This window comes from Penaeus monodon, chromosome 6 (genome assembly GCF_015228065.2).
Source record: "Penaeus monodon isolate SGIC_2016 chromosome 6, NSTDA_Pmon_1, whole genome shotgun sequence".
Lineage (NCBI taxonomy): Eukaryota > Metazoa > Arthropoda > Malacostraca > Decapoda > Penaeidae > Penaeus > Penaeus monodon.
This window is the reverse complement of record NC_051391.1, coordinates 45,578,551-45,590,305: the sequence shown is the minus strand read 5'-3', so window position 1 is coordinate 45,590,305 and position 11,755 is coordinate 45,578,551.

Here is an 11,755-nt window from a genome sequence, read left to right as displayed (position 1 = left end):
ATATATTATATTAATATTATATATAATATTTGTATGTGTATAATAAAATTATATATATTATATAATATATATTATATATATAAGAGAGAGAGAGAGAGAGAGAAGAGAGAAAACAGAGGGGGAGAGAAGAGAAAGAGGGGGAGAAAAAGGGGGGGGGGGGAGATGCATACATGATATATTAGGAATTAAGTGAATATCAGTTTCGTTACTGATCTAAATGAAAAATTTTGCCCAGTTCCCATCTAAAAAAACATTGTGATGCATGACATGCTGAAATAGCAAACTGCCGTTTTTCTTTCTTTGTGACAAGACTTTGTGCTTCTGCGGTTACAATGACGTGCGATTTTCAGAGAGTATTTCCGACAAGCGGCCAGCAAGAAAGAATATCAGGAGAATACCCCGAAAAGTGAGCATAACAAAGAGAATATGTCATTCTGTCCAGCGTGTCAAAGCTTCAATGGAAGATTATCATCCACCGATAGCCCATTAAGTTTAATGTGGGTGAGTCAGTAGCAGCTGCTTCCACACGTGCACAATGAAATGAAGACAGACAACGGCACCTTCTAATAACTAAGTATATGCAATGTGATGCGTCAGATTCGTTTTTGGATTACTTTCCTTTTTCCCTTGTGTTCTTTTTGTTCATCATATTGATTAAAAAAATATAATATTATAGGGTAATCATGCCTGTATCTAGGGATAAGTGATATGTGCTAACTTAAACTAACGGTGCGTTACGTTCTCACATATATGCACTACTGCACAGTTTTAGTGCCCAAAATCCGTGTGGTGAAATCGAACTTCTAATAGGGGTTAATCTAGTGTTAAAAGAACTTAGTTATTTCCTCACATCTGCTTTGGAAAAAAAAAAATTTTTTTTAAAATCCCATTAGATTTTGTGGACATAATTCACTGCCGAGACTTTTTTAACAAAGAAAACAGTACGTTTAGCAGAAACTTTAAAATTTTTTTAAAAACTGTTTTTTAATTTTCACTTCATTATGAAATTTTCAAAGAAAAAATAGATGCTAAGCCAAATAAATTTCAGAACCAAAAGTTTGGGGGCATCGAATGAAATAGTGAAAATCGGGACAAGAAAGTCATAGAACCATATGAGGAGAGGAAGTAGCGCTCAGTCAAAAGCATATCACAGTTATGCTTTAAAATGTGGCCAGAAGGAAGTAAGGAACGGCACGAGGGGTCACTTATGCTATTCTGCACTCAGACATAGGGAGGTCACCAGACAGCACCAATTTATCCGCAGACACGAACTTTAAAACGCACATATGCACGTATGTACGATGTATGTTTGTTTGTACCTTCACACACTTATACTGTAATTATACTTTTTTATTATAGAAGCTTTATGCACACACACAACCACACACACACACACAAAAAACACACACACACACACACACATATTAATTAAAAATATATAATATATATAATATATATATATTATATATATAATATAAACACACACACACACACACACACACAAAAACACATATATATTAATTATTTTAAATTAATTATATATAATATAAAATATATATATATATGTATATATTATATAGTATATAATTCAATATATTATATAATAATATATATATATATTAAATTTTTTATATATATATATATTTTAATATATAAAAATTTTAATTAATATTATATACCACACAATATAATATATAATAATATATATATATATAATTATAAAATAATATTATATAATATATATATTTATTTAAAATTAAATTTTAAAAAAAAAATATTATATATATATATAATATAATATATATAATTATATATATATATATATTAATATATAATATTATAAAAAAATTATATATATGTTTTATATATAATAAATATATTATAAATATAATATTATAAATATATATATATAATAATATATTTATTATAATATTATATATATTAATATATTTTTGTTTTTTGTTTGGTTGGGATAAATAAATTTTAATAATATTATTATATATATATATATATATATATATATATTATTTTTGGTGTGTTTGTTTTTGTGTTTTGTGTTTTTTTTTGATAAAAAAAATAATTATAAAAAAGTATAATTAATTAATGTTTTAAAAGGGCAAACAAACCCTTTAAAGTAATACGTATTGGGGTTTTTAAAATTTTTTGGGGATAAATTTGGTTTATTAGTTGATCAGAATAGATAATTTTTATTTTTTAATTTTAAAATAATTATATCTTTTATAATTTTTTTTTATATTTATATTTTTTCCCCCTTTTATATTTAAATTATAAATTGTATTAAATATATTTTGGGTTACTTATTTTTATTAAATAAAATAAAAAATTAAAAATCAATTTTTAAAAATTGTGTTTTTGTGTTGTTTTTTTGTTTTAAAAAATCTATAAATTTTTAAAAAATTAATATATAATATTTTTTTGGTGTGGGTTTGTTTTATAAAATGAATAAAAAATTAAAAAGTTTATTACATAACGGTTTTGGGCACAATCTGGCAGGTGCATATTTTAAATCGGTTGTTTTTTCCTTCCCTTATCCTAGTCAGGCATGATAACCCTTTTTTTTTAAAAATTTTTAAAAAAATTGGATAAAAAAAAAACATTTTTAATTTTAAAATTTTAAACGGGCCCCGGGTATCGGGAAAAGGTAACCCCAAAAGAAAAACCCCTAAACAGGGGGAAAATTTAAAAAATTTTTAAAAATTTAAAAGTGCCAAATAATTTTTCCCTTTTTTGTTTTTTGGGTATTTTCCCCGTTTTGTTTTCCGTGGGAAAAACTTCTAAACCCCCTAATTAAAAGGGGTTTTGTAAAAAAAAAATCTTCCCATTAGCTTTGAAAGTTGAAGAAAGAAACCTTTGTTTAAGTTCACTTTTCCTTAATCTCCGTATTTCCCCCCCTTTTTTTTAAACTTTAAAAAAGGGTACCCCCTTTTTCCAAAAAAAAAAAATTTTATATTATTAAATTTTTTTTTATTAACTTCATTATATAAAAATTAAAATGGTTTTATTAATTTTAATTATAGTTGTTTTTTTGTTTTTTTTTTTTTTTTTTTTTTTTTTCAAAAATATTTAAAAAAATTTTTTAAAAAAAAAAGATTTATTTACACATTAATAATATAATATATAAAAATTTTTAACAAATTTAAATTAAAAAAATTTTTAAAAATTTGGGTTTTTTTTTTTTTTTTTGGGGGGGGTTTTTTTTTTTTAAAAAGGGGTTAAAAAAATAAAATTTTTTAAAAACAAAAAATTTTTAAAATTTAAACAAAAAAATTAAGGGGGGGGGTTTTTTTTGGGGTTTTTGGTTTTTTTCGGAAAGGTATTTACGTGAAAATTCCCAAGAAAAAAAGGAAAACCGTATATTAAAGGAAAAATTAGTTGGGGGTTTACTTTTAAATGGCCAAAAAAAAAACCCAACGGTAGGGGGGGGTTAAAGGGGAAACCCTTGGAATGGGGTTAAGGGCCGCAGGGGGAAACGGCGAACCTAACTGGTTTTTCGAGGGGAAAGGGAGGGAATTTTTTTAGGGAGGCCGATGGTTAAATTTTTAAAACGGGGGGTTGAAAAGCGTTGGTTACGCACTAAAAATTAATTTCTTTGGTTTAATTTTTTGGGGAAAACCTTTTTTAATTTAACACGGACAACTTTTTTCCTTAGTCCCCCCAAAATTCCCATACATTAAAGACATTTGGACAAGCGGATGACTCAAAAAAAACTAAAAAAAAAAAAAGATTTAGGTTATAGGTTCCTCCCTACATGCACCGCCTTGTTGCAGCGTGGGGAAATGGACAGGACCGGTTAAGGCGGTTATAAAACCAACCTTTTTCCCCGGTTTTTATTAAATTCAGGGAAAAAATAAATAAATTTTCCCCTTTTAAAATATTAATTTTTTGGGGCCTTGGGATGACAAAATAAAAAAGGGGTTAATAATAATCCCATATAAGAAAAACATGTGTTTTTTTGTGTTTTTTTGTTTGTGGGTTTTGTTTTTCTTTCTGTGGGTGAATTATAGAACAAAAGCAATTTAATAGCAAAAAATAATTCATTTACATTAGATCACCAATGCGACTTAATCGCCCAGATTATTAGATAATTATACTTAAAAAAAATGTAAAGGGGGGTTTTAAATGAATTGAGAAAAATTAAATTAAATTTTAAAAAAAATACAAAATATTTTAAAGCGTAAAACACAACACACATACCCATATTTTAAAAAAAAAAATATTAATTTTATTATAATAATAATATTATATATTAATTTTTAATATATAATATATAGTTTTTTTTTTTTTTTTTTTTTTGTTTTTTTGTGTGGTGTTTGGGGTGGTTGGTTTTGGGGGTGGGTGTGTGTGTGTTGTGTGTGGGTTTTTTTTTTTTTTTTTAATATATAAAAATAAAAATAATTATAAAATAATAATATAATATACATAATTTATAATAATTAATATATAATTTATATATATATTATAATAATATAATATATAAATATATAAATGTTTGTTTGTTTTTGTTATATATAATATTATATATATATATATATTATATATATAATTATAAAATATATATATTTCCCCCCCTTTTACATTCATGTTAAACCCCCACACACAAATTTTTAATTAAATTTTATTTTAATATATAATTTTATAAATTTATTTTTTAATTTATGGGTTTTTTGGGGGGGGTTGTTTTTGGTGGTGGGTTTTTTTGGTGGCGTAAGGCGGGGGGCGGCGTGCGTGGTGGGTGGTTTGGGTGTTATTAATATATATATATATATAATTTTATAATATTATATATATATTATTATAAATAATTTATTAAAAAATAATATATTAATTATACAAAATTAATATATATATATATATATATATATAATATATATATATATTTAAATATTACATTATGTTAACATAATTTTGTGTTTTTTTTTTTTTTTTCATATATATATATTATATATATATATATTATATATATATATATTAATATATATAAATTTTTTTTAAATTAGTTTGGGGTGGGGGTTTTTGGTTTTTGTTTTGTGTTTGGGTGGTGTGTGCCCCGTTTTTGGGGTGGGGGTTTTTGTTTTTTTTTTTGGGTTGGGCCCCCCTTGTTGGGCTGGTTCCCCCTGGTGGTAAAAAGGGAAGGGTTTTTAAAAAAGGGTTATGAATTAATAATTTTAATTTTATATTAAATTTTTTTTTTTTTTTTTAATTTTTATAAATAATACAAAAAAACCCAAAACACAACAAAAAAAAAAAAAAAAAAAAAAACAAAAAAACCAAAACACCAAAAAAAAAAAAAAAAAAAAAAAAAAAAAAAAAAAACAAAATATAATTTTTTTTTTTTTTTTTTTTTTTTTTTTTTTTTTTTTTTTTTTTTTTTTTTCCAACAGCCTTTTATTCCATGCAGGACATAGGCCTCCTAAATTTCACTACTGAAGGTTATATCTCAATGCCACCCTTGCCTGATTGGGATGCCCTTCCCTAATAACCGCGATTGTGCACGGCGGTGATTCCCCCCTACGAACTTCGTTTATTCTCAAGGCGAAGTATTTTTCTGGGGAGGGCAATCGAGGTAAATTTCCTTTCCAAGGAAAAAAAACGCGCCGGCCGGGGGCTCGACCCTCAACCAGTTTCCCGTCGTGACGTCTAACGTGGGCCCCCAGGGCTATATATATATTATATAAAATATATATATATATATAAATATATATTATAAAATAATATATGGTGGTGTGTGGGTGTGTGTGGTGTGGTGTTGTGGGTTTGTGGTGTGGGTGTTAGTGTACTCTTCTTTTAAGGGTAGGTTCATGCTGAGCCGCCGTGGTCACAGCATGATACTTAATTGTAGTTTTCAGTTGTAGTCTTGGGTGAGTAGTGGGGGCCCCCTATTTCCCTTTTCCACGGGAGTGCCGGTGTTACCTTTTGGGTAATCATTCCTCTTTTTACCGGGTTTGGGGACCAGCATTGATTGGGTGGTGGCCACCCGTGGTAGGAGGCAATCAAGGTGAATTTCCCTTTGCCTAAGGGAAAAAAACGCGGGGTCGGGACTAAAACCCCCTCAAATTCAGATTGCCTCGTGACAGTCTTTAGTTCCCACGCTCAAAACCCTTCGGACACCGCTGCCTGACGTATGGGCTTCCCTGATTTTTTTTTAGCAATTAGAGCGGTGGTTTGCCATTTCCTTCGCCCCGGGGTTTTTTTACGAGTCACCTCTCTTACCGGCACGATTGAGCTTGTGTGGTGTAAAATATATTATATTATATATATATATATATATATAAATATATATATAATTTTATAATATATATATAATGTGTGTGTGTGTGTGGCGTGTGTGTGTGTGTGTGGTGTGGGGGTTTGTGTGTATGTGGTATACATACATATATATATTATATAAATATATATATAAAAATATATATATATATATTATATATATATATAACAAAAAACCGCACCACACACACACATTAGTGTATATATTATTAATATATATATTTTAAAATATATATATATATATTATAATATATAATTATTATATATATATACACACAACAACACACCACACAACACACAACACACCCCAACACACACAAAAATTTTATTGTGTGGTGTGGTGGGGTGTGTGTGTGTGTGTGTTTTTTTGTTTGTGTGTGGTGTGTGGTTGTGTGTGGGTGGTGTGTGTGGGTGTGTGTGGGGTGTTGTGTGGGGGTGGGGTGTGTGTGTTTTGGTGTGTTGTGTGTGGTGTTGTGTGTGTGGTGTGGTGTGAGTGTGTGTGTGGTTGTGTGTTGGGGTGCGCCGCGCGTGTGTGTGTAGATAGATAGATAGATGATAAATATGTAGAATACATATATAACTTTAAAATGTATAACATACATACACACAACACACACACAGTATGTTGTGTGAATATATATATATATAATTAATATATATATATATATAATATATATATATATAATTATATATAAATATATAATATATATATAATATATAATATTATATAATATAATATAATATTTTATTATATTTCACTCGTAACACACAACACATTATTTTGTATATATATATATATAATATATATATATATAAATTTTATATATAATATTATATATACATAAATTATATTATAATATATATATAATGGTGTGTGGGTGTGTTTTTGTGTGTGTGGTGTGTGTGTGTGTGTTGTGTGTGTGTGGTGGTGGGGGCGCGCGTTTGTGTGTAGTGAAGATGATAGATAAATATGTAGAAACATTATACACATTATAATTATATAATACATAACACAAACACACACACACACAACCACCACACCACACCACACACACAAAATATATATATTAAAATATATATATATTAAATATATATATATAATATACAAAAATAATATATAAATTATAAATATATATAATTTTTTTTTATAATAAAATATATATATAATATATATTATGGGTGTGGATATATATACATACTATATACATACTACATTATAATATATATTATATATATATTAATTTTAATATAAAATTATATTTTAAATTTTTATTTAAAAAAACCACACACACACACACACAACAAAAAATAAAATATTATATATATATAATATATATATATATATATTAAAATAAATATTTTTTAAAATATATATCTTTAAAATTTTAAAAATTTTTACATATAAATATATTATACATAATATATTGTGTGTGTGTGTGTGGTGTGTGTGTGTGTGGTTTTGTGTGTGTGGTGGTGTGTGGTGTGGTGTGAAGTTCTGTGATTGTAATTATATGAAAAATATTACAAACTTATGGAACTCATTAGTGTCAAAGAGACCTGCATTAATCCGTTACTACGTGGGACTCGTCCCCTAAGACCGATAATATCACACAGCTCCCCAGTATCCAAAAAAAAAAATTCAATCCAGAGAAAAATGGAGTGCATGGGAAGGGGTCTTGAAAATAAAATGCATAATCACAATACAAGAAGCTGCAGGGAAGCTGGAGAACAAAAGGGGCGGGGATTTACCCAGGGGTAAAACCCAAGGGCATGGGAAAGTGTGGATTCACGGCGAGAGGTCTTAGGGTCTCCTGAAGAGTCTGGGATGGAGAGCTGTTGTTTTATTAAGGAGAGTGTACTGGAGGGGGAGTATTATGAAAAAAGAGACTGGAGGATGGCAAAAACAATGTGTGATTTTAAATTTTTAGTGATCATTCCTTGGATAACTTTCAGGTGCGGATAATGGTTATGTATGTATTGAAATTATTTATCACTACGTTTGTTTAATTAGTTGTTATTATTAGATTAAATGAAGTAACATTGCATCAATACTCGTGTTACATTAGCATGGAATGAGGTTTCTTTGTGAGGATCCAAGCAGGAAAATCTGACCTTTTGCTTGCCAAGCTTGGGACGGTTTTTTCCCATCAGGGTAATGTTGCAACGAAGATTCTGTAAGAAATAATGCATGAATAAAACAATATGATGTTCTGTTGTTCACTTTTAGATGGGCATTTCTATTTGTAAATGAAGACCCAAAAATTTTAAAAGAGAGAGGGGAGAGAGAAGGGAAAAGAAAAGGGGAGAGAGGAGAGAGAGAGAGAAGAAAGAGGAGAGAGAGAGAGGAGAGAGAGAGAAAACGAGAGAGAGAAAGGAAAAAGGGAGAGAGAGAGAGAGGGAGAGGAGAGAGAGAGAGAGAGAGGAAAAAAAGAGAGAGAGACAAAAAACAAAAGAGAGAGAAACAGAGAGAAGAGAGAGAGAGAGAGGAGAGAGAGAGAGAGAGAGAGAGAAAAAGGGGAAAAGAGAGCGGAGAGAGAGGGAGAGAGGAAAAGGGAGAGAAAGGGCCAAACCACTGCACAAAAAACCCCAAAGGACAGCTGCTGAGCCCGACCCCCAATGCCCCGTACCAAAAAAGGAGAAATCCCCAACAGCCATGTGGTGGCCGGGAAAGGAAAAGGGAAAGGGCCCAAAGCCCTTAACAGCAGCTTTGTCAAGGAGACCAAAAGTCCTGACCATATGGCCTGGAGGGATCATGCGGGGCCCGAATGCGGCACAATAGAGTCTAAGAGTCTTGGGGACTAAGTTTTTTTCAAGGGGAATGTGTAGATGTGCATGATAAGGTTTTTCAAGGGACACTCTGGGTACACAAGCGATGCACAGCAGAGCAATAGGACCTTTCACCGTTATTGATGTATGATTAGGAAGTTGAGGGTCGGAAGAAAGCTTTTTAGAAGAAAAATCATTTTTAAACCTTTTTTTTAATGTACGTCAATAGCAGTATATTTTATAATTTTCAGTATTCCTAACCTCATTTTCCTATCTTATAATTCACTTAATCTAAATCAAAGTATTAAAAATCTATAAAAAGGGGAGTAGATTGAAAAAGTCCCCAAAAATGCATTTCTTTTATGTGCTCAAAAGAGAGAGAAAGTGAGTGATGAGGAGTGGTGGGTGGGCGGGTGGGGGGGTGGGTGATTGAAAGAGAGAGAGAGAGGAGAGAGAGAGAGAGAGAGAGAGAGGAGAGAGAGAGAGAGAGAGAGAGAGAGAGAGAGAGAGAGAGAGAGAGAGAGAGAGAGAGAGAGCAGTTACCATCCTTTTGATATTGAAAACATACAATATAATAGCCTTATTTGAAGATTTTCCTTATATTTAGTTGTCAATGTAGAGTTTTAGATTACATTCCATCTGGAAATATAACCCCCAACGATATCCTAACTTATAAAAGTGGAGATGCGCGCTAGGTGAGTGCCTGTTGATTGATGATGAAATGGGGAAGATAAGATTTAAATTTCGTACTTTTTTCCATCAACGAATTCTTCCGCAAGTGGTCTGACACCTTGTTGTTTTCATAGCATTCTCTCTGCAGTTCAGAACCTCTGCATACCTTACAAACATCACGTACTGCAACCTAGGAACAGGTGGGTGGGGATGGCTAGGATCAGAGATACAGGGTTCAAAAAAATGTAATTCGATATCGCACAACAAAAACACATGTTAAAAGCTGAAGCGTATTAAACCTCGCTTAGTTGACGAGTAACATTACGAATTATTTAATCTAGAAATACCGAAAACGTTCAAATGGAGAAAGCGTTTTATACAGACTTACAAGAAAAATTAAATCATCAGATCTTTCTCTTCCGAAAAAAAACCAAATAAACGAAATGCTTTCTTCACTCTCGTGCTATGAGGAGTGGGGAACTACGAGTGCTTTCACGTGACCGAGATGAGTCAGGCTAGAAGGCCGTGTTCTCACAATCAGAGCATGTGATTGGCTATGATTTGCCTGCAGGGTGAGGATGAGGCTTTGGCTGTTGAAAGGTACACACAAAATGATAACATGCCCCGGACAGACAGACATTTTACACACACCAACACACACACACACACACACACACCACACAGACATATAAAATAATATATATAGACAATATATATATATATATATATATATATAATATATATATATATTATATATATATACACACTTTATATGTATAATATATATTTAATATATACTTTATATACTAAAATATATATTACAAAATACTTATGCATATATATACTTTTATATGTATATTATATATACACAAACTTATAATTTTTATAATATATATAATATAAATATAAATATATATATATTAAAATAATATTTATAAATATATATAGATAAGAAGTATATTATATATATATATGAATATTTTATATGCAAGGATTTAATAGCAAAATACAACTACACCAAACAACACAACCACCACACAACCACACACAACACACACAAACACCACATTATATAAATAAGATAAATATAATTAAGATATAATAATAATATATATATATATAAGAATATGTTAAAGAATTATATTTATATAATAAGTTATATAATACCCCAAATATATAATACACATATTACTTTTTTATGTATATAAAAAGTGTATATATACATAATATATATATACATAACATAAAGTGTAAAATGCATGTGTGTATATATATATATAAATAATATAGATATATAAAATTTAAGAAATAATAATACACTTAAACATAAACTATAAAAATAAATATATAATAAAATAAAATATAAATATAAATATATACCAAAAATTTAAATTTCATAATACTTATTTATATATATATATAATTATATAATTATACATAAATATTATATATATATACTTTTTTTATATATATGTATTATATATATATATATAATATATTTTTATATATATAAATATTATATGTTACATATAGATATATATCTCTGTTTGTGTGTGGGTGTGTGGGTATGTTATAGAGTATAATGAAAATAACAATCTTATAATACATGAGAGGTATTCAACCAGGTTTCGATTACATCTTCGTATGTATTCTGACTGGTTTAAATTAATTTCTTGTACTGTGAAGATTTTCATTCTCATTCATACCTTCATATATTTGTCAGCATGAATACGGTTCATAGTATTATATATTATATAATATAATATATATAGATATATATATATATATATATATATATATATATAATATATATTTATATATATAAATTAATACTATTGTCGTTTCTTCTAAAATGTAATATATCATAGTTTTTCCCCCTGAAAATCGCCTTTTCACGAATTTTTGGGTTTTTTATATTTCTTTTCATAGAATAATACTATTGATATGTGTACTTTATATTTAACTGACAAGTGTTTGTTTTATTTGCATAGTTATGTTCTCAAAATGTTTGTAAGTCCCATCCTTGTACATA